The following is a 22,155-nucleotide window of genomic DNA, read 5'->3' as shown; positions in this document are numbered from 1 at the left end:
GGTCTTGTGCGCATGATTTTTTAATGAGTGCTTGAGAGAGGAGGAGTTTGGATGTATCATGGGTATTCTTATGGGGAGAAGGTGAATGCTATTCCACAAATTGCATATTTACATTTGATGCACGGCATTGGGTTGCATAATCGTTGATGGTGTCAAGTGTCCAAAGTGTACATAGAGTAAGGGTTCTCAAAGTGTGTTGCTTGAGTGGGTGAGTGCAAGTGTTATTTTGATTGTTTTCCTTCTCCACTCCCAAAAGAAGGTGGTGCCCCAAGTAGTGCGCGTACCTCTTTACGAACATTTTGTGAGGGTAGGCCCATTGGTTTGGGTTTAGAGGCCCCATTTCAAAAAGCTCGCCCTCATAAAGTGGTGCCCCCACTGAGGAACATATTTCCAAGTTACCTTCAAATTTTTAGTGATGAACAATGGAGTCCCCATCTATCCATTTCGTTTTGCACAACACATTAGAGTAAATGTTCAAATAGATAGAAAAGTCTTTTTTCAGCAACGCATTGTTTTTATGTTTGGTGCAGAAAGACTTAGAGAAATACTGGCATCACCCAATCCAATTATACTTCCAATCATCAATTATGAAACTTCTTTTGATGTTCACGTGTTCATTTTGTTTTAAAGGCAGGAACAAGGAGTGGTGAAGGGGTGCTCAAGGGCCATATGAAGGAATGAGGTCTTCAAACCAACAACGAGGAGTAGCACATGAATCATGATCAAAACAATGAACCTTTTATGCCTATTGCTCGGCAATCCATTCATATAATCATTGCAACTAAGTTTAGGTTTCAATCTATCATAAGGAGGATATTTAGATCCACTCGCCTCAATGAAATCAATGCTTCAATTAATCCATTTATTCTACCTATGATAAAGTATGAATTAACAATGGATGTGTACATCTTCATTTTAATGTAACCAGATTTATAGTGTCAACAATCTTGTGCGGCCCGTAAGAAAAAAGTTTCTTAAAAAAAAAAAAAAAATCAAAAAGTTTAAACAAAATGTCAAGTTCTTTTCCCACGTTCTATGCAAGAAGTGGGGAAGATGCGCAAGAGTTTCTTGACAACTTGGAGATGGCACATCTCATATCTGGGAGAGATGAAGAGGAAGTAAAGCTACGAGCCTTCCTGTTGGTTCTAAAAGCAGAAGCTAAAGCATGGTATGAGACCTTGCAACCCCAAATCAAGTCCAACTGGGAGAGACTGCGAGCAAGCTTCCTCTCCAAGTTCGGGCAAGGTGATACTTCTGAAGGACTATGGAAATGTCTTATTGGACATAAGCAGGTATCACTTGAAGACTATCCCTCTTATGAAGCAACCTTTGTCAATCTATGGGGTAGGTGGGAGGCTACATTAGAAAATCATGGTGGTACACCTAACTTTCTGAAAAAAGAGAGATTCATGGGTGGCTTGTATCCACTTTTAAAGTCAACATAAACCCTTGCCTATTGGGAGTATCGAGTGGATACAATCTAAGTTGGGAACGGAGATTGTGGTCACTAATCACATATTGTACATAAATGCTTATGAACTTATCGTAAGACCGACAAAAGAAACATGGATGGCCAGGAACATACTTCTTTTAGTAATAGCTATAGGTTGCTTTGACATTGTTATGTTTAATGTATGGGGACGACAGTGCACAAACAATGACCGGCATTTCTAAAGTCAGTACCTTGGGAATTATTCTTTGACTTATTTGGGAAGTCACTAATCTACAATCCTTGCAATGTAAAAATTTTATACAATACCTATAACAGACCTTAGTGCCTTGCAGATTGTGAAAATATTCACAACTCAGTGGGATGGGACACACCAGATGTGTTTCCAAAGAAATCTGCTTTCTTCAATGACTACTTCGAATACAAGAAGGCAATTATCCATACCAAAATGGGAGTACCTGTAACAAAAAAATCTCTTTTTTAAGAAGTAGAGATTAACATTCCCATTGTTGTTATTGTTGACAGGCGGTCCTCTTTAATAGGAAGAAGGATGGTATTTTATGTCTCTGTATTGATTATCATGGATTGAACCAGGTAGCAGTCAAGAAAAAGTATGCAATACCAAGGATTGATGAACTGCTTGACCGATTACATGGATCTTCTATCTTCACAAAGATTGATCTTAAATCAGGGTATTACCAAATCCAAATCAAGGAGGAGGTTATACCAAATATAGGATTTAATACTCATTTTGGACATTATGAATCTACAACTATGCCTTTTGGACTTACTAATGCTCCTGCAAATTTTAAACATCTTATGACCGACGTGTTTTGAGAGCATATTGATGATTTTGTTCTTGTCTTCTTCGATGATATTCTGGTTTACTCAAGGAACAGAGAAGAACATGAACAACATGTTTGGCAAGTACTTTATGCCAAACGTAGCAAATGCACCTTCTTCACTGACAAGGTAGAATATTTGGGATTTATTGTATCCAATGATGGTGTTTCTACTGATTCAAGTAAGATCAAAGCTGTCAGAGCTTGGCCTACACCAAAATCAATACGAGAACTACGTAGCTTTCTTGGTTTAATAGGATGGTATCGTACATTTATTGAGGGTTATGCTAAGATTGCATCTCCATTGACTAGTACGCTTAAGAAAGCTAAAGTGTTTACTTGGAATGAAGGTGCTCAAGCTAGTTTTGAGAAACTCGAAGAAGCTTTGGTGAATGCTCCCATACTACAACTTCTAGAATTCTCAAAGACATTCACTGTGCTCATTGATGCAAGTGGACAAGCAATTGGTGGTGTTTTGTCTCAAGAAGGAAAACCAATAGTTCATGAATCTCGTAAGTTACGTATACATAAGTTAAATTATCCTACACATGACTTGGAATTATTGGCCGTTGTGCATGCTCTTAACACTAGAATGGTAACAGGACACTTTTATGTCCTTGGACACTTTTGTGTCCTGTTAAGTTACCATTTTGCTTGAATTATTTAAAGAGTATGAAAATGAATTTCTAGGTGCTATATATCCACAAAGTTGCCTTATGAGCTGAAAAAAACTTAGAATTTTTTTTGGAGTATTGATCTCACCATTAACCTTAGTCGTGCACAACATTTTTGAACCTAAACTGTGTGAAAAAACGGGTCCTGTTTTTGGCTTTTTTTCAAATTTTGGCAATTATACCACTCTAAACTTCATGTTTGTGAGGTTTAGATGGCTACAAATTAGGCCTTCATAGTTCTCAACATGTTTTGATGCTTGTAGGGAGAGCTAAGTGTTAAAATTGAAAGTTATGACCAATTTACAAGAATTGCATAATCTTGTTTTTTGGCCAAAATTAGCACTTTTATGATTTTTTTGGTGGCTTTCTTGATATCCAAATTCAATTTTGATTGTGTAAGTGTAATGTATAACATAAAGCTAATCTTCCTTGAGTTTTGGGGGACCTAATATGCTATATAGCATAGTATATGATGATGGTTGAGTTTTTTGATTGTTGAAGAATATGATACATTTTAGAGTAGCAAGTATAACTTTCTTAATATTGCTAGTTTCTTAGGCCAATTGTGTGTATTTTGTAGGTAGTAACCATATCTAATCATAGACTACAAACTTGGCTAGATATTGAGTAGTTTCTATGGGTTTCTAGAGGTCATAATGCTAAACCCAGTTTTTTCATGTTTGCTGGATTTAGCACTTTGTCATTGCCCCCAAGGTTCCAATTGTAAGAGATCCATTATCCTTTTGACATGCTCCATGGATCCTTTTGAATCCAAAGGCCCAAAGGGAACTAAGAAAACATGTATATAGTATCTGTATTGAGCGTGACTATAGAAACTTTGATGATAGGTCCGCAGAATGGCAAAAATGCAACTTTTTTGTACCCATTTTTTTTGCCCAAAAAAAAAAATAGTGAGGTAAAAGCAACCATATGTTTTGGTCACCAACCCATTCAAGTGGCTGTTTTGGGCAAAATGCACTAGTCCATCAACGTTGGAGGCTTGTAGTGACCAAGGGATGAGAAAAATTACAAGTTTCTCATGTTTTCCATATGTAGTAGTTATTGAACTATAAGCTCATGAAAGGATTTTTCAAAATGAGTGGATCTACTATGGTTTTGGAATTTTTTCCCAAAACCTTGAAAGGACACTTTTATGTCCTGTTAGGTTACCATTCTAGTGTTAAAGTATAGTGAGGTTGGAGTGGCTTAGACTTGAGATTTCCCGAAAGATTAGCTATCTCTTGTAGCCTCCATGCACTAGTCGGGTCAGCTACGTCTCATGAATTGATAATTTTTATGTTTGTGGTTCTCACTTTGCTAGCATTAATATGGTGAGACTTGGCAACCAACCGACACAGACTTTCTCTAGACCTTTATTTCCAATTAAAACCAGGAATATTAGTGGATTGGGAAAGTTTTTTTGATGCAAGATTGCTACTTTGTTTCTTTTGAGAGTTTTACACTCTTCAAATGATTAGTAATTTAGCCGCACCTACGTAATTTAGCACACCTACTTGTTCTACATTAAATCCATTAATTAATTACCTTGCAAGATTCCATATCTCTTATTTCAAAAGAAAAAGTGTCTTTGTCCCCCGTTCTCATGCAACGTCGCACCCTCAATCAGTTGGACGTAGCCATTTCTCCGCCTCCACACCTTATCGCATTCATCTTCGTCCCTCGACCTCAAGGAGGACTAGTTTACTCATGTGTTGGTATGTAATGTGTCCAATCGGCCTCCACGTAGGGCTCGCTTGCCATCTCCTTCATCGAATCTCCTATTCAATGAGAGAATACACACCTAAGCATATTGCATTGGTGGCATCCCCTGTAGACAATGGCAAGACAGAGACAAAACAGGGCACTTGCTGTCCCAAAAGGCATTGCCAAGGAGAAAAAAAAAGATATGTGTGCCTTCGTGGGAGTTGGCAGATAAAGACATAGTCTCCTACAATATTACAAGTCGAACCAGTCTGCCACAGCAGGGTCCGTGCCCTGCATGCAAGCCTCTAGTTCTCTGCATCTCCCCTTAAGGCACACACATCTCCTCCTCACAAGGCATCCAATAGCAGGGGATCTACTCATCTTCTGCTACCATATCATCGCCCACTTATTGGGCTCTTTGAGCTCATGGAACACCTCTTTGTCAGGCCACAACATTGCCAATGAGCTTTAAATTGGTATGCAATGTGCCACTCTTCTCTGCATGATGGAAGCACCATTTCCATCACCCTGTCCAATCTCAAGCTCTTTGGATCCATTTCGTCCCAAGCCATCACAGCTCTCTGCAATGGCTCCGCTACATCGTTGACCTCACTGGACATTTCCATAAACAATTTCTCTGACTCTATCCTAGATTCCTTGTCGCTCTACATCGCCATGTTCCTCTTCAACGTCTCCCAAAACTCTCTCACTAGGCCACTGCCCCAAGTGTTGGGCGCTCTCTGCAGCCTCTCCAGCCTGGCCATCCATCCAGCTCAGTGGCAACATTCTTGAGTCCCAAAGACAGCAAGGTGCCTACGTCTCCTTTCCAACTTGATGCCGCCCACTCTAGCTCTTTATTTGCAGTACTCCTGATGCACAAAGTTCACCTAGAATGGCTTCTATATTTTTCCATTAAATCAAACAATAAATGTGCATGTCTATCCGCATTGCTTTGGACACTTTGCATCCCAATTATCTCTCTCTTCTAGTTGGATTGCAATGCCTGCACCATGAAAAAGATCTTCCTCTAGATGTTGCTCTCGACGCATGGCATTCCTCTCTCTCTCTCTCTCTCTCTCTCTCTCTCTCTCGCCAGTGTTGTCTAGCCTTTTTTCCCTCCAAGTCACAAGAGGCATCTTCAAAGATTCCTTCTAATAACCCACTTTCTAAAACTAAACATACATACTCGCAATTGTCAATGCTCTTAGTTAGTCACATTATCTCATTGATTTAATCTTTGGTTTTAGAAGCATATTTCTTCTTAGCATGAAACACGATGTGCATCACTTTGTATATAGCAAAGAAAAAGTAACGACACCAAAGAGCTCCAAGAATTGTTTTATTTTTTCAACTCACATAATGTGAGAGTTAGTTTATATTAGAAAAGCAAAAAAATGACCACATATAGACCATGCCATGGCTCTTCAACACCACAATCTACAAAGAACATTGTCTTGGATATAAAATAGATTCCAAGTGTGTGTAACACTTACATTAGAAAACAAGGTGTTCTTTGTCTTGAATATAAAATAGATTCCAAGTGCGTGTAACACTTACATTAGAAAACAAGGTGAGGACTCAAGATGGCCTGTTGAAGGCAAGGGGGGAGGAAAGATTTATCAAAAGTAGTTTGTAATCACTGTTGTACTTGTATTGTTTTAATATAAAATTATATTATACACACACAATTATAAACTAGCGGTTCCAGAATGGCTTATTGGTCGATTTGACCCCCACTATTGTCTTCAACGATGGATTATGCTATAAACACCCTACCTAATGTCTTGTTATTTAAGGACTTCTTTTTTAATGCCTTCTTTTATATATATATATATATATATATATATATGTGTGTGTGTGTGTGTGTGTGTGTGTGTGTGTGTGTGTGTGTGTGTAGAATTTACTAGAATTATGTAACGTGAAGTTTGTCAGGACAAGGGTCAAACCTAAGGACTAGGACGGTCATGGACTTCGGCCAGGGGCCGGGCTAGACCGTGTGGACAGGGGATCCGTTTAGGGCAAGGAGCTAGGAGCCCGCCTATATAATGGGGGGTTGGGAGGAGAATCATGAGTCTAGTTCCCCTAGTTCTTACACTGGTATCCATCTATAGTTGGATGGTCTAAACTCTAGGAGCTTACTCCAGTCCACCCGCTTTCAACCTAGTTGGTTTTCTTCACTCCATATAAAATATATGGCTGGTTACTCAATGATTGAGTCCTAGTTTATCGACAGTCAGGGAAGACTGTATGTAAGTGGTTGGGGAACAACACCTCACTCAAAAAGCTATTCATCTCGTGTTGGATGGGCAACTTACAAATATATTTTTTTTTGAAATTCTCAAATGAGAGAATCATTTATCGATACCTTAGTGTTTGAGAAAGGTGTGTCTGAGCTTAGGCTTAAGCCGATTGAAAATCGAAATTAGCCGATTGCAAAGAATGATAAAGGAGAAAAAACCCGACAAAATATACTAGAAAATAGTTCGAATATTTTGCAAATTGGATAATTTCTACTATTATTTCCATTTTGTATTTTTATAAGGAGGAAACTTGCCGCTTAGACAAAAAGACTTTCTTGAAGACTGCATCATAAGAACAAACTCCTATGAATATTTTGTTTAATGTTTTGATCTCCAAAGTCATTTTCAAGCACGCATACAAAGTAAATGCTTTTACTTTGCCTTGGAGAATAGCTTTCTATTCCAAAGTTTTAGCTTTCTATTCACAAGACTTTTGAATCCCTTAAGGACACTTATCTCTCAAGGAAGGTGATGTAAGGAAACAAAAGGGACAACAAAGTTATTTTGCAAAGACCCTTGCCATGTGGCACTCATCCAACCAAAGAATCCAATGGCCTCAGTGTTGCAACAACTTTGCACAATGAACCCTATGGCCTTCCACAAGCCAAAAAGTGGTCGAGGGATGAGGGGTGTTTAGTGGGTGTTGATTAGATAAGGGTTTAAGGTGTATCAAACACATTTTTCTCCACTTGAAGCTCATTAGTGGTAGCATGATGTAAGAGGTTTGGAAAGGTATCCTTTTGAGGAGGGGGTTTATATAGGTTGTGTGGAGAAAAAATATGTGATGGGGGGAGGGGGGTCCATAGGGAAAGGGAACAATGTATGAAGATTTTAAATTCAAAGGGTCTTATATTTAGAGAGTCTTTGAAAGGTTTTATTGGAGAGTTTATCAATTTTTTCTAAGGATTGAGAGTCAAAAAAAGGTGAACAGATAGGGAGTGTGACAATACATATCAGGTTACTGAGTATGACGCTACTTATACAAGATATATATGTGGGGGGCCGGGGGTGGTTGGTGTTGCTTCTTCTTGCGAGAAAGGCAAGAAAAAGTAGGGAGTGTAGTCGAGGGTTGGGGATGAAGAAATAAGGATTGAGTTGCTTTATACGCACACCATACATTGGGATAATTCGAGTTACGTGGTAAGAACATGTATAACGTGCGAGGGAGATGGAAGGAGGAGAGAGAGAGAGAGAGAGAGAGAGAGAGAGAGAGGAGGAGGAGGAGGATTGGGGGATGGAGAGAAATTGCAGCAAAAGTATTCGGGTAAAATTTGTGGTTCGAAATAACTTTGGGGAGGGGGTGGTCTCAAAAACGTTAAGGTTAAGGGGATGGTGGATTGTTACAATAGAGATTTAGGTAAAAATCTATAAAACAATGGGAGGATTCAGTTGAAGGATAATCTTGGAGGAGGTAGTCGCTCGGCAAATGTAGGGTGGATGTAGAAGGTGTGAGAGGTTTGAGATTATGCAAAAATATCATCCCTATGTGGTGTACATTTTGGTGGAGGAAAAAAAGGGAGGACACGGAAGGTGGTCATCGTGTAAAATAAGAAAGACCAAGTTAGAATATGCCAAGAGAAAAGGAAAACAATTTTTTTAGGTTGAATCAAAGGGTTTGGATAAGATGATGTTTGGATAAGGGCTTTTAGTCCTCGGGAAGGGCACTATGCAGACCCCCCCCCCCCCCCCCCCCTATATAATGTGCATTCCCGGGGTAGTTAAAAAACTCTTCTTCAACATGTTTGAATGAATAAAATGACCCCTTATTTTAGGAAATTTTTCAAAATGGAATATAAAACCCCCTTTTTTTATAATGTATCTCTATTAAATTGCATTTAGTTTTTGCATTTTAAAACCCCTCTTGTTGAACTCACGTGGTACATTAACATGATCTGTCATAAAATATATTATCTAACTTTACCAAACGACTTTCTCATATTAAACTGATCATTTAACACTAGTCCTGTAAAAAATCAGCCACTTTTGTGGCTTTTTGAGACTTTTGTAAAAAAATTCTCAACACTATGTTAGTTATCTAAATAAAAAATGGTTTTAGGAAATTATGACAAACACTCAATATGAGTTGATAAAAAATAGTACATAGCTAAATGAAGGTTTAAAGATGTCTTTCCATTGCCATCTTTTTTACAACTAATTTGTGCAGATGGACAAAAATTTTCTATTTTCTTTTAAAAATAAATCAAATCATTGCTAAGCATGCCCAAACTTCTTTGAAAAATCCCTCAATAGGTATGTGATAGATGTACCAAGCTTTTTTAACTCATATACAAAGACTGCCGACATTTTTTACTTCTCCGAGTTAAGTGTTGAAGTGCAGTTTTATGTAAAATTTACTAATTTTAGAAAAGTAAATTTTTTTATTTTTGAGATTTTCATGTAAATTGTTATTTAGAAACCTTTTTCATATCTTGAAGCCATATTTAAGAAGTTTCATGAAATTTTGATTTTATATACAAAAGTTATGTTTCATTTACTAGAATCCTGATGTGAGCCATTTTTGTGGCTTCAGCCACTTTTGTGGCTCATTACAAGTCTAGTGTTAATTAATGTGGGAGAATAAACAGGAACAAGAGTTAGAATAGAGACATGTGCTTCTAGACCTATCTCAACACGGGACCAGAAGGAGAGATGGTTGCATCTCAATAGGGGTCCAAAAGGAGATGGTCTATCAAAGAGCAATGTGCAATAAGTGCTTCTAGACTTACCTCAGTAGGATACCAAGAGGAGAGATGATTACATCTCAATAAGGGTCCAAAAGGAGGTAGTCTATCAAAGAGCAATGTGCATCTAATGGAGCTTAAAAGACCTTACGGTTAGCTTCATTAAAGACCTCCAATGGTTAGTGTTAGAAGTCCTTTGACCTTAGGCAAGCTAGGGCTGAGCTTCAGGTGGGAATCCCACCTAAGCTTGAGATGCTTGTCGTGCTTGATGACTAAGGTGCTTGAGGTTCTTGTCATGCTTGATGACTAAGGTGCTTGAGGTGCTTGTGATGCTTGATGACTAAGGTACTTGAGGTGTTTGTCATACTGAATGGGGGGGAAGGTGCTTGAGTCAAAAAGAGACCCTACAAACTTAATGAGGAAGGTGCTTGAGAAGCTTCCCATACATGGGGGGTAAGGTGCTTGAGTAAAAAAGAGACCCTACAAACTTAATGAGGAAGGTGCTTGAGAAGCCTCCCATACATGGGGGGTAAGGTGCTTGAGTCAAAAAGAGACCCTACAAACTTAACGAGGAAGGTGCTTGAGAAGCTTCCTATGCATGAAAGTCCCAAAGTTAGGAGAATCTTTGACTTGACTTTCCACTCACCCAAAGGGCACTCCTTTTTCAAAGGGCACATGGGACACATGTCAGACTCTCCCTATGCTTAACCACATGGTCTGCTTGAATGGTATTGGTTGCACTAAAGAGGGGTCCAGTGAGCTTCTAGCTCCATCCAACAAATATCTAGATATTTTCAAGCTCTCTCTCTCTCTCTCTCTCTCTCTCTCTCTCTCTCTCTCTAAGGGGTAAGGAGGACACTTGTCCAAAGACTACCCATGTACCTGAATACATGCTGCATGTGTAGGGGGGGAGAGGGGTCAAATGAGCTTGAAACATGTTTAGAAGCTACAACTCGCCCCAAGAAAGCTAGGGGGGTGCTGGGGGGATATACACCACACACACACACACTCATTTGGTGAATTCATTCTCACTTGGTGAAAGTTGAGGAATTCCACCTCCTTCTACAAGCTTGTGAGAAGTGAGAGCCTACACCAACACTCTTGGCTATGGAATGCAAATCCAACCAAGATCCATGCTTCAATGCTTAAGATTTCCATCTTCTCCATCTTCATTACTATGCTATTATGTATGCTAGCAAGAAGAGTGATGATAAGTGAGGAACTATTTCTTTCTCCTATGGAATGTTTCTTTTTCCTCTTCCCTACCGTCATTCCCCGCTAGCTCTCTCCACCTTCGAAGGTGTTTGAGGCCTTGGGACTGAAGTTTGGGATAGTTAATGCTTTCTACAAAGTTTATGTTATGTTTGTGATGCATGAAGCTTCCTATCTTCATTGCATCACCTAGGTCACAAGGAACACAAAGATTGTATTGTACCAAGTCTCTCTTGATGGGAGAAACTATAATACAAATACCTATTGGAGGGGGGACCGCCGGCTCTGTATGAATCTGGTCCTCAACTATTGTCATGTTCTCTAAACTCTTTCTCTTGCAAAAGTATTGTTCATGCCAAGTTAACTAAGTACCATGTTTATGCTACTACTATCAATTAAGTTCACCCGCTATGCTCACAAACTAAAGTCACAAACGTGCTTCATCTAAATTCCTAGTTCCACTACTCTCAAAGTTCATAGGCCATTTTTATTACATTGGTATGAGAGCATTTGGTTTCTCTTTTCTTGCTTAAGAAGAGAGGTCCTTAAGTAGCCTACTAATGGTTGATTTTGTTAATTATATTAGGGTAAGTGAGACTGGGATCTATTATCGATTTTGTTGAGCCCACTATGTGGGATATGGTGCACACCCTGGGAGCTTTGGTCTTAATAATGGATTCTTTTTAGACTTGCCTACGGCTTTACGATTATTGAGCCATAAGAAGTCCGAAAGGATCTATTCCTTGGCAACTTCACTATGTTAGACTCACTCCACTACTCTCTATAGTTAACTAATTCGAGCCGTGGGTGTACTCCTATTTTCAAAGGCTAAAAGAAGTAGCAACTAAGGTTTTGAATTTCCAAAGCATACACTAAGTAAACACATAAGTTTAATTAACATGGCTGACAATAACCAAGAGAGTAGAATGAACATTGATAACTTTGATTTTGCACATGAAGGTTCTAATGATGATGCCCTCATGTTTGTTAATTATCTTGTCACTAGGTTGCAACAAGCTATGGGCAACCCCGTTTTGCAAGCCTAAATTACTTAACAACCTCATGCTTATGGGATTTCCTTTCCCCTCCAAGAGGAGAGAGAGAGTTTAGGAGGCCTCTTGATGAGATCCCCAAAAGAAAACTCTCTCCAATACAAGAGGAGGAATCCAAAGATCAAGAAAGTAATGAATCCCTAAATTCCTCCGAAGATGTGGCTCCATGAAGAAGGCGGAATAAACAATTGCCAACTCCTCCCAAGAGGAAACGGTTAACCCATAGTCCTTCTCCTTGTCACTCCAAAAGGAAAAAGAGGAAACCAAGGAAGAAAAGGGCAAGAAAGAGGTCACCCTCTTCTCCTTCTTCTTCACCTTCCTCCTCTAATGATGAAAGCTATGGTTATTCTCCTAGAGAATACAAGAGGGGAGGACATCGCAAATCTTACCCTGCATGGCGAAAGTCACAAAAGCTAAAGAAGTTCAAAGAGGGAGGAAAGAGTATCTCTTTTCTCACCTATGATGGCACCTTCGGTGCTATCGACAAAGTGTTGGCCTTCATCCAACAATTTGATGCGTCCTTTGATGACGAGGGCTTCACGGAGTCCTCCAAGCTACACCATGTAGCTATGCACTTCCAAAAATTGGCTCGTCAATGGTGGGCTAGCTGTCGTGGCAATGGCAAAGCCCCAAAGACATGGAAAACTCTACGAGTTTCCATCATGAAGCAATTCCTTGCAAGTGATGCAAAGGACAAAGTGCTTACCAAATGGTGAAGTTTAAAGCTTCTCTCACATGAGTCTATCCACAAATATGTGGATAAGTTTTGCGGTTTATATCTCAAGGCTATTGTCATTTAAAAGATAGACTTTGCCAAGCAAAAGCAACAATTGTGTGCGGGATTACCCAAAGAGATGACCGAGTATGTCAACTCTCAACGGCTTGGTTCTATCACTGAAGTAATCCACCACACCATGGTTGCTTCATGCATCAATTTCCAACAATTGTGTGCGGGATTACCCAAAGAGATGACCGAGTATGTCAACTCTCAACGGCTTGGTTCTATCACTGAAGTAATCCACCACACCATGGTTGCTTCATGCATCAATTTCCAACAAGGGGCTAGACAGAATGTCAAGCCCATGGAAAATAAAGACAAAAGTGATGCCAAGAGGAAAACCAATGCCAAAAATTCTTACCAAGGCTATTCCAACAACAACAACAATTGATCCAAGGAGAAGGGAGTGTACAAAGGTAAATATAAACTCTCTCCTAAAAAGCTAGAAGCTTTTAGTAAGGACCACAAATGTTTTAAGTGTGGGGAGCAATTGCCCGTAATGAGACTCCTAGAGTCTCTATGTTTGAAGCTCCAAAAGAGGATGCTCATTGCCAAGGATTTCTCCTTTCCTATGCTTGGGGAAAGATGCAAGAGCATGATGACTTTATTTTGTTTGACCCTAGTTCAACTCACAACCTCATATCCACGGAGTTGACCACTAAGGTAGGCATACAAGCCCACAAGATAAGAGATGCATTGAAATCCAATGGAGCTATCAAGGGACAAGACGTCTCAGTTTCTTCTTTCATTGGAAAATTAAGGCTTCGTGTACAAAGCTATGTGGACAAAAAGGATTTCTTGATGCTCCCACTCAAACATGAGAATGTTATGATTGGGGCACCATGGTTTACCTGATGGCTTCCAACATGAAGTTCCCTGAAAGAAGAATCTACTTCACCTATAGGGAAGAGAGCATGTACTGAGGCGGTCCGGGGCGGGCAACAAGAAGAGTGGCCTCTAAGCACCCTTCTAGGCTCCCGTGCTGCTCAATTGCGTTGGGGTTGAAAAAAACAACAAACACACACACAAACCCACAACCTAACCCTACACAAATTTGGGGCACCACCTAGTTTTGGATGCGAACTAGGATGCGTAGAGAGAGAGAGAGGAGAGAGAGAGAGAGAGAGAGAGAGAGAGAGAGAGTGCTCAGGCTGCTTTGAAATGTATCGACAGTGATCAAGCAAACACAATTATATATGTAAGAAAGAGAGAGAAGGGGGAGGGGGTGCTTGTTGCATTAATACCTTCTTACAAATCTGTCATGACCAATCAAAGTGAGATTAGAATTTGTTCAACATAGCTTGAGTAAATTACGCCATAACACATCACAAGAAAAGCCACCCCAATCACTGTCTTAAGGCCAGGGGAGTCCTCTCTACCCTGTCACCCTCTTACAGTATGTGGGTTTTATGGCTAAATTGATAACAACACCCAGAGACAAGCTATCAAGAACTTAAATAAAACACCAAGACACTTACACATCATTGTTGTCCATGACTTCACGTTGGAAGAGAGACAAAGTATCCATGCTTAGTCCAAATCCACCCTCCTTGATTCAGCAAATGTTGGGCTTACACTCGTAGTAGAAATGATAGATTTCCTACTCTCAATTGAATTATCACTCTCTTACAATGGCATAGAGCTCCCTTGCTAATCGTCCTTAATACAACACATACATATGCATAAGCCATTGAGATTCCACTCAAGAGCTCCTTCTCAAGACATTGAGCTTGTCTTCTCAAGCTGTAGCATAGTGCTCTTGCTTATGGCTTCCCCCTTTTGTGCTAGCTACATCCTCCTGTTATAGAAATTTTGAGGGCTAGGGTTACTCCTCTAACCATGGTTGGGTTAGATTTTTAGCACTTATGTAATTTCTTTTGTTTGGAATTATCAAGATGTTGGTGGGGATAGATGAAGAAAAGAGAGAGGAGAGAAGTGGAGGTGATAGGACTTTTCATAGTAGGTTAGTGTTAGTAAATTAGTAGAGTTAGTATTTTTATTGATTTACAAATGGAATTGGATATTTACAATGGGAGTATCCATGTAGCATACAAATAAGGAAGAAAAAACCCTTAATAGGTAAGAAAATATGGATTTCTTACAATGTTGATGCTCCAAGTGTCTTGAGTAGGGTCAATTTTGACGCTTGTTGACGGTCCACTAGCTTTGACGATACGTTTTTTCTCCACTCTTGACCTTCCTTGGGAGCCAAGGTAATTGAATATGAGTAATCAATCACCATGATGCTGTCTTTCAAGAGAAGAGGCTGAATTTTGTGGTTTTGTTTATAGATATGGATAATATGGAGGAGAAAAAATGAGACTAGGTGGTCAATTTTGGAATCAAAGTGTGTGTAGGAGACATGAGTTCACCATGGTTTCTCTTATTGTTCAAGGTTGAGAAGAAGGTGAGTAGGGTGCAGAGAGGAGTGGTGAGAGAGGTGGGGATGATGAGTGGAGAAGTATGTGTGAAAGAGGAAAATGATAAAGTGGAAGAGGGAGTGTGGTTGCATAGCATGGGCAAACTGGGGTCCACCAATAAAATCATATCTCACAGCTCGTAGCTCAAAAAGATATGAAAATATTTGAGGCAAAAGTTCAACGCACGAGCTACATCCTTGGTTTGTATCACCTTTTCAAATTCGGAGAGCAAGTGACCTTTAAAAATTCAGCAAAACCGACTGTCTTTTCCCACTGCACAAAATCCTTGTAGGGTCCTTCTTTGGATGATTCTTTTGAATGCCTCCAAGAGTGAGCCCTCCATAGTGCATGCATGCATGCCACATACCCTTGAACTTATTTGGTAGGTCTATAATTGAAGATATGGTTGAGATCATGATATAAATGAATAGTACAACTAACGAAATCAAATATTGAGGGGTCTAAAAAAATATGTACATGTCTAATATAAATAATATATATGGTAAAAATATAAAGGGGTCAAAATAAATCTCTCTCATTATAAGTCTACCATAAAAAGATGAATATTTTTGGTGTTCTAATTTATGAGAGTAATAGAGAATAGATGTAGGAAAGAAAAAATCACAATAGTGAAAAAATATACACATAAATAAAACTAGTATTTTATATTTTTGTTGGGATGGAGTTACACAAAAAATAAGAGAAGCTTGCATGAAATTATTTTTTTATGGAATAAAGAGTATGCAAAATGGTAAAAAAAATTGTGGTAATGGTGAGTCAATGTACATAGCATAAATAACACACACTTAGGTACCAAAATAATTATTGAAAATCCTTATATTTAGGCCCTATATACAATGAAATATTTACACACAAAGAGGCCATAATATAACTTTTTTTAAATTATATATTTTTTATTTTTCTAGCTCAACTAGCCCAGTGACTAGGTGAGGTAACTCACTATGGCAATTTGGATAGCCAAAAAACGGCTATCATTAGCCCTCCCCCCGGATGATGGTATATTCATATACCATCATAGAGCATCTTTTCCAAAGAGAGTGCTTCAAAGTCCTTGATGAGATCTTCATTGTTTGGCCCCTTGGCATTTTGGCTCGAGTTACACTCATGCTTCATAGAACAATACTTACATAAAATAGCTGCCCTTTGACAGATCTTTGGTAGATCCTTTGGAAGAAGCCGACTCAAATAGGGCTTCAAGCGATAACCATTTACCTTCTTAGAGTGCTCTTTCCCATTCAAGTCCATAAGTTGATAGTAACTTGAATTGAAAGCCTTCTTAACTATGTATGGCCCCTGCCATCTAGTTTCAAATTTGGCATCAAAACGATTATCGAGTCGATTGTCATACCTTAGCACAAGATTCTTCATTGATGCCTTTGTCCTTTAGTTTCTTGTCAAGCTTCTCCTTCGCCTGTGTAGCTTTCCTCTTGTAGCACTCATATGTTGCTTCTCTTTTCCACTCAAGCTCAGCTAAGGTAAGAAGTCGATCCATCTATGCTTCTTGATCATCTTGTGCTTCTTTGCCATGAAGTCGCATTGTTGGAATGTTGAGCTCAATTGGTTGTAAATCCTCTTGACCATAGACTAAGTGAAATGGTGTGAACTCTGTGGCTTCCCTATATGTGGTTGGATACGCCCACAAGGCACCATCCAAGAAGTCATCCCACAACTTTGTCTTATTTTTCACCACGTTTCTAATGATGCCCGCAATGACACCATTAGCTTTTTCTACCAAACCATTTGACTGGGGATAGTAGGGTGTATTGTGACGATGTAGAATGTGAAGTTCTTCACAGACTTCTGTGAGCAAGCTCTTTCTAAACCCTGGACCATTTCAGAAACAATCTCCAAAGGTGTGCCAAATCTACAACAAATGTGAGTGTAGACGAATTCGCTCACTATCCGCTCATTTACCTTTGCCACACTTTGTGCTTCCACCCACCTAGTCATATAGTCTACAGCCACTAGAATGTAGAGTTTACCATTTTTTGTCCCTTAGGGGGTTCACTATGTGTAAAATTACCATATCACGTGCATTCAAAACATGTTTGAAAAACCCTATATCTGTGAATTTTTTAAAGAATATAATGTTCCTTTTTTTAAAAAAATCTGTAATTTTTTTTCAAATTTGAAAAAATAATGTCCTTCTGTGTATATATTTATGTAAGTTTCAAGAACTTTAAATACCCTTTTGTTGAACTCACGTGATAGGTTACATTTTTATTAGGTGACCTCCCCGGGTTTTGTCCTAGGCAGAGGACTCATAGCATCAATGCCCGACTTTTCAAAGGGTCCCTTTGCAAGCACGATTTGCCTTGGACCATAAACCAATCTTCTATTCCCATTTACCTGACAATTTTGACAACTTTTACACCAATGTTGCACATCCACATGCAGAATTGGCCAAACATACCCTGCAAGCAAAATCTTCTTCACAATTAACTCTTAGGCAAAATGACCACCACATGCCTCTTCATGCAAACCTTTTAGAATAGCTGGAATTTCCTCGATAGTTGGTACTCTTCTACACACTTGATCCTTCCCTCTTTGATAGAGGGATCCTTCTAGGAAGAGATATGCACTTGCCTTCTTCATGAGTCTCCTCTTCTGAGCCTTCGTGAAGTCTTGTGGAGACTCACCCTCCAAAATGTAGCCAATAATGAAAGTCAATGACTCCAATCCCTGGTATCTTGGTTGCTTGACAGTTGCTGCCACCATGATGACCTGCATTTCTTTCTCAACACATGTAACTACTTGTTGTGCAAGTAAATCTGAATCTTCATTTTGTTTCCTAGGAATATGATATAGTTGCACTTCTTCAAATTGATTAAACAATCTACAAATGGCATGAACTTTTGTCCTTAGGCTTTCATTCTTGCATGCCCAAATGCCTAAAATCTGCTTCACAATGAGAAGTGCATCCCCTTTTACCATGAAACGTTGTATACCTTGGCCAATGCATATCTTTAAACCATGAAGTAGTGTGTCGTATTCTGCTTCATTGTTGCTAGTTGAACCTGGTAGATTGACCTTCTGTTTCATGACCACCTCTCCACTTGGGTTGAGCAACACTAGCCCTCCCCCTGCTTTTCCTGTGGCTCATCGAAAAGCTCCATCAAAGAACAAGGTAAAAGCATTAGGAATACTTTTTGGTGGTGGCAATGGTACAGTCTTTATTTCAGGCACCTTAATCTCCTTCTCATGTACCCTATAAGTAAGGATCCCTGCCAATTGTGCACGCACACTATCTTCTACCTTGAAAGAGTATTGGAACTCTTGCAATTCCATAATCCACTTTGAGATCCTAGTGCTAAGATTCATTTGAGATGACACCCAAGGAAACAAATTTTCTATAGTGAGAATTACAAAAGGTTTTGGTAGCAATTAGGATCTAAACTTTCTCACCGCAAACATGAGAGAAAGCATCATGAGTTCTGCCTCCGTGTAGCCTCTCTCCAAAGCATTCATGACCCTACTAGCAAAGTAGATGGGTCACATCCTGGTACTATGGGGATCTTGTTGTAATAAAACTACACCAATTGTTTCCTTCCCAACACTAGAGCTAACAAAGAATGTGTACTCCCAACAAGGAGGCATGAGTGTTGGTAGCTCTAACAGAATGATTTTAAAGTTACAAGAATACTCTTCAAGCTCATTAGACCATGCAAATTCCACTTGTTGTGTCAACTTTTGCAAAGGGTGAAGTAATTTTGAAGCTAAGTGAATGAAGCATGACATATATTTCACCTTTTGAATGAGTGAGATGACCTCCTTAAGATTCTTGGGTGATGGGAGCTCAATAAGAGCCTTTGCCTTTGAAGGATCCACCTCAATGCCTTTATAGGAACTTTGTGACCAAGCAAGATCACTTCATCCTCACCTATGTGACATTTGTGGGTTGAGTTGACCTCCCATGTCGTAGAGCTTCTTCAAACCTTCCTCTACCCTTTGTAGATGCAATGATTTTGAGCTATAAATGCAGAAATCATCACTGAACACCCTGATTGACTTTCCAAAGAATGCTTGAAATACCATGTTCATGAAACGTTGGAATGTTGCAGGAGCATTTGTCAGATCAAATGGCATGACTCTAAAACCATAACAACCCCAAGGAGTGATAAAGGTTGTTTTCAATTGATTCTCCAATGCAATCTCTATTTGAAAGTAACCTGAGTAGCCATCACACACAGTGTACTTCTCATGACCAGCTACCTCATTTAGTATCTCATCCTGAAATGGGAGGGGAAGGTGATCTCTTTTTGTTGCCTCATTGAGTGGACGGTAATCCACACACACCCTCTACTTGCCATTTTTCTTAGGATGACAACAACGGGAGAAACCGACTCTGAATTCTCCACTAGATAAATGAAACCTGCTGCTAGAAGCTTTCTTACCTCCTTGAGTAAAGCCTGCTCCTTGATGACTCCTAGCCTTCATAGCTTTTGAGCCTTACGTGTGACCTCTGGCTTCAACTCAATCTTGTGTTGAACAACATCTACTCCATGCACATCGGTGTAATCTTTAGCAAAAAGCCTAGGAAATTTCCTTAACACACCTTTGAACTCCTCTCTTTCATCCTTTGTAAGTGTTGTAGACAGCATACTTTCTAGCATTCCTTCATCTTCCACTTTTTGGTTCTCTTGAGTACCTACCTCTTCCAAACCTCGACAAGAGGTCTCCTGGTTGGTTGTCTTAAAACTTACCCCCATGACTTTGATGGAAGACTCCTCTTTAGTAATGTTGCCGCTACTTTCTTCTTCTGAAGCGCTATCGGTCCAGCCTTCCTCCGTCTCACTTTGTGATGATTCTTCATGGAGCTCCTCTTGGAGTTGCTCCTTCATGTCAAAGACAATCTTCTTATGATTGTCATTCCTGCAAATTAGCTTTCCACTCTCCCAATCCTGCAAAGCTCGCATTTTCATTAGCCATGGTCTTCTTAGGATAAATGGGTAACCATTTCTTTTGGTAGACATGACATAGAAATCCACTGCCTTCTTAATGCCAAAGGCCTCCATAAAAACATTTTTACAAATGCCTACGCACCTAGCCTTGCTATTGTTTGCCATCTTGACTTTAATTTCAGGTGTCTCATGGATGTGTATGCCTAGTCTTTGCATGAGCCCCTCTGTCATGATGCAAATTTGTGCACCCCCATCCACTAGACCTTTCCTAACCAATCTTCCTTTGATGTAACAATCTAGCACAGGTGTAATATCCTCGTTCATTTAGGCATGTGCAATTTTTACAACAGGCACACTCTCTTTTACCTTCCTCCTAGTGCTAACTGCCTTTGTTAAATCCCTTCTAACTTGTGGACATAATGCAAGGAATTGAGGCCATGAGATATCAGGACCCTTACCTCGCATGTCTTCCAATAGGTTGTATGGATCCATACCATGTCCAAGAGGGAAGCCTTGGAGATTGATACGACGTGGAGTCCTCTTAGCTTCCTTGGTCTCCTTTGCCTTCTTGCCTCGTCCATGGTCACTCTGTGATGTGACACCTTCTTTCTCTTTACCTTTTCCTCGGCCACGCTTAATGCCATTTGCTTCAATGTCACCCTCTTTGGATTGTGTGACTTCTACAACATTGACATTTGGGTCAAGCAAAGGTGAAACTCCTTCCACCCCTTGTGGAGATGGTCTTGGTCCATTTGGCCTTTGTAGAAGCCTCGGTTGTTGACCAGCTCCTTCACCTGCATTCATCACTGGGTAATTCAGGTTAGGTCTCCCTGGCTCCCCGCAGGGCCAAGGACAATTATACATCCCATGTCGAGACTCTCCGCAATTCCAACATTGCAAGACTCTCCTAGGTCGTGGATCTCGCTCTTCAGACTTCTTTGCTTGTCACTTTGGACCTACAGCTTGTGCAAGGTGAATTGACAGGCTGCTTAAAGATTCATTTAACTTCTCAATCACTTCCGTCATTACCTCAGGAAGCTCCCTAGATGTTGATGCTTGTGACTTAACTTTGGGTCTAAGACCTTCTATTGGAACCTCTCCCCTTAAGCACTTGAGTTCTCTATATTTCTCAGCAGCCCTAGTTTCAGCTGCATCAAAGGTAGCAGGTGCACCCACCTCAACTTTTACCTTAAGGTCAGGAAAGAGTCCAGCTATGAACCTCTCCTTCTTTAGGAACTCTGCACCACCAGGATTAGCAACATTTCTCACCCATACAGCCCAAAGACGTAGAAACTCTTGTTTGTACAAGTAGTAGTCATCTAAGTCTTTTTGCTTATGAGAAACAATGTCCTGCCATAGTTTTTGAGTGTTTTGGGGATCAAAGAAGTATTTCTTGAAACGATTCAAAACATCTGTGTAATTTTCCTTAACTTCCTCAGGCAAAGAGTCAAACCAACTACTAGCATCTTTCCTAAGGACCACCTCAAACATTTCTACATGTTCTTGATCAATTACTATCCTCTTGATACGACAAGACATCTTGAAATTCGCTAAAAATAATTTTGCATCCTCTCCAGGCTCTCCAAAGAAAAGGGGATATCTAGACATTTGGCGTTGGCTCTCCATTGAATTGATTTCAAAGTGACGCACGTTTTTGTTTTTTCTTTCTTTAAAAGATTTACATAATAATATTTTCTAAATTGCAATCTATTCTACAACAAAATAAAAATATTCACATCAAATGACCTATGATAATCAATAAGAGGTAGGATGACAGGGTTTGGTAACGCGAGAATTTCTCATACTCTTTGGGCACCAAACATGAACACCATACGTTGTTGAAAATAGATTTTTCTACTAATTGCAATGTTTACTCTAATGTGTGGAGTGAAATGGAAGGGAAAAACCTCTATTCCTGGGCCATCATCCATGGTCTATGCATGACCTAATGCTTAAAACAAAACAAAAATATAGACGACCAAACTAAGGTCGTACCTAATGAGAGGCAAAACAAAAGGATTTATTGATGCATTTATCTCTATCAACCTAAGGGGACCTAAAATTCTACGAATTACACATTGAAATTGCAACTTAGTACTAACAATTATGTGTACCTTTTG

This window comes from Adiantum capillus-veneris, chromosome 14, assembly GCF_014529385.1.
Source record: "Adiantum capillus-veneris isolate H3 chromosome 14, ASM1452938v2, whole genome shotgun sequence".
Classification (NCBI taxonomy): Eukaryota; Viridiplantae; Streptophyta; class Polypodiopsida; order Polypodiales; family Pteridaceae; genus Adiantum; species Adiantum capillus-veneris.
Note: the sequence above shows the minus strand (reverse complement) of the source record.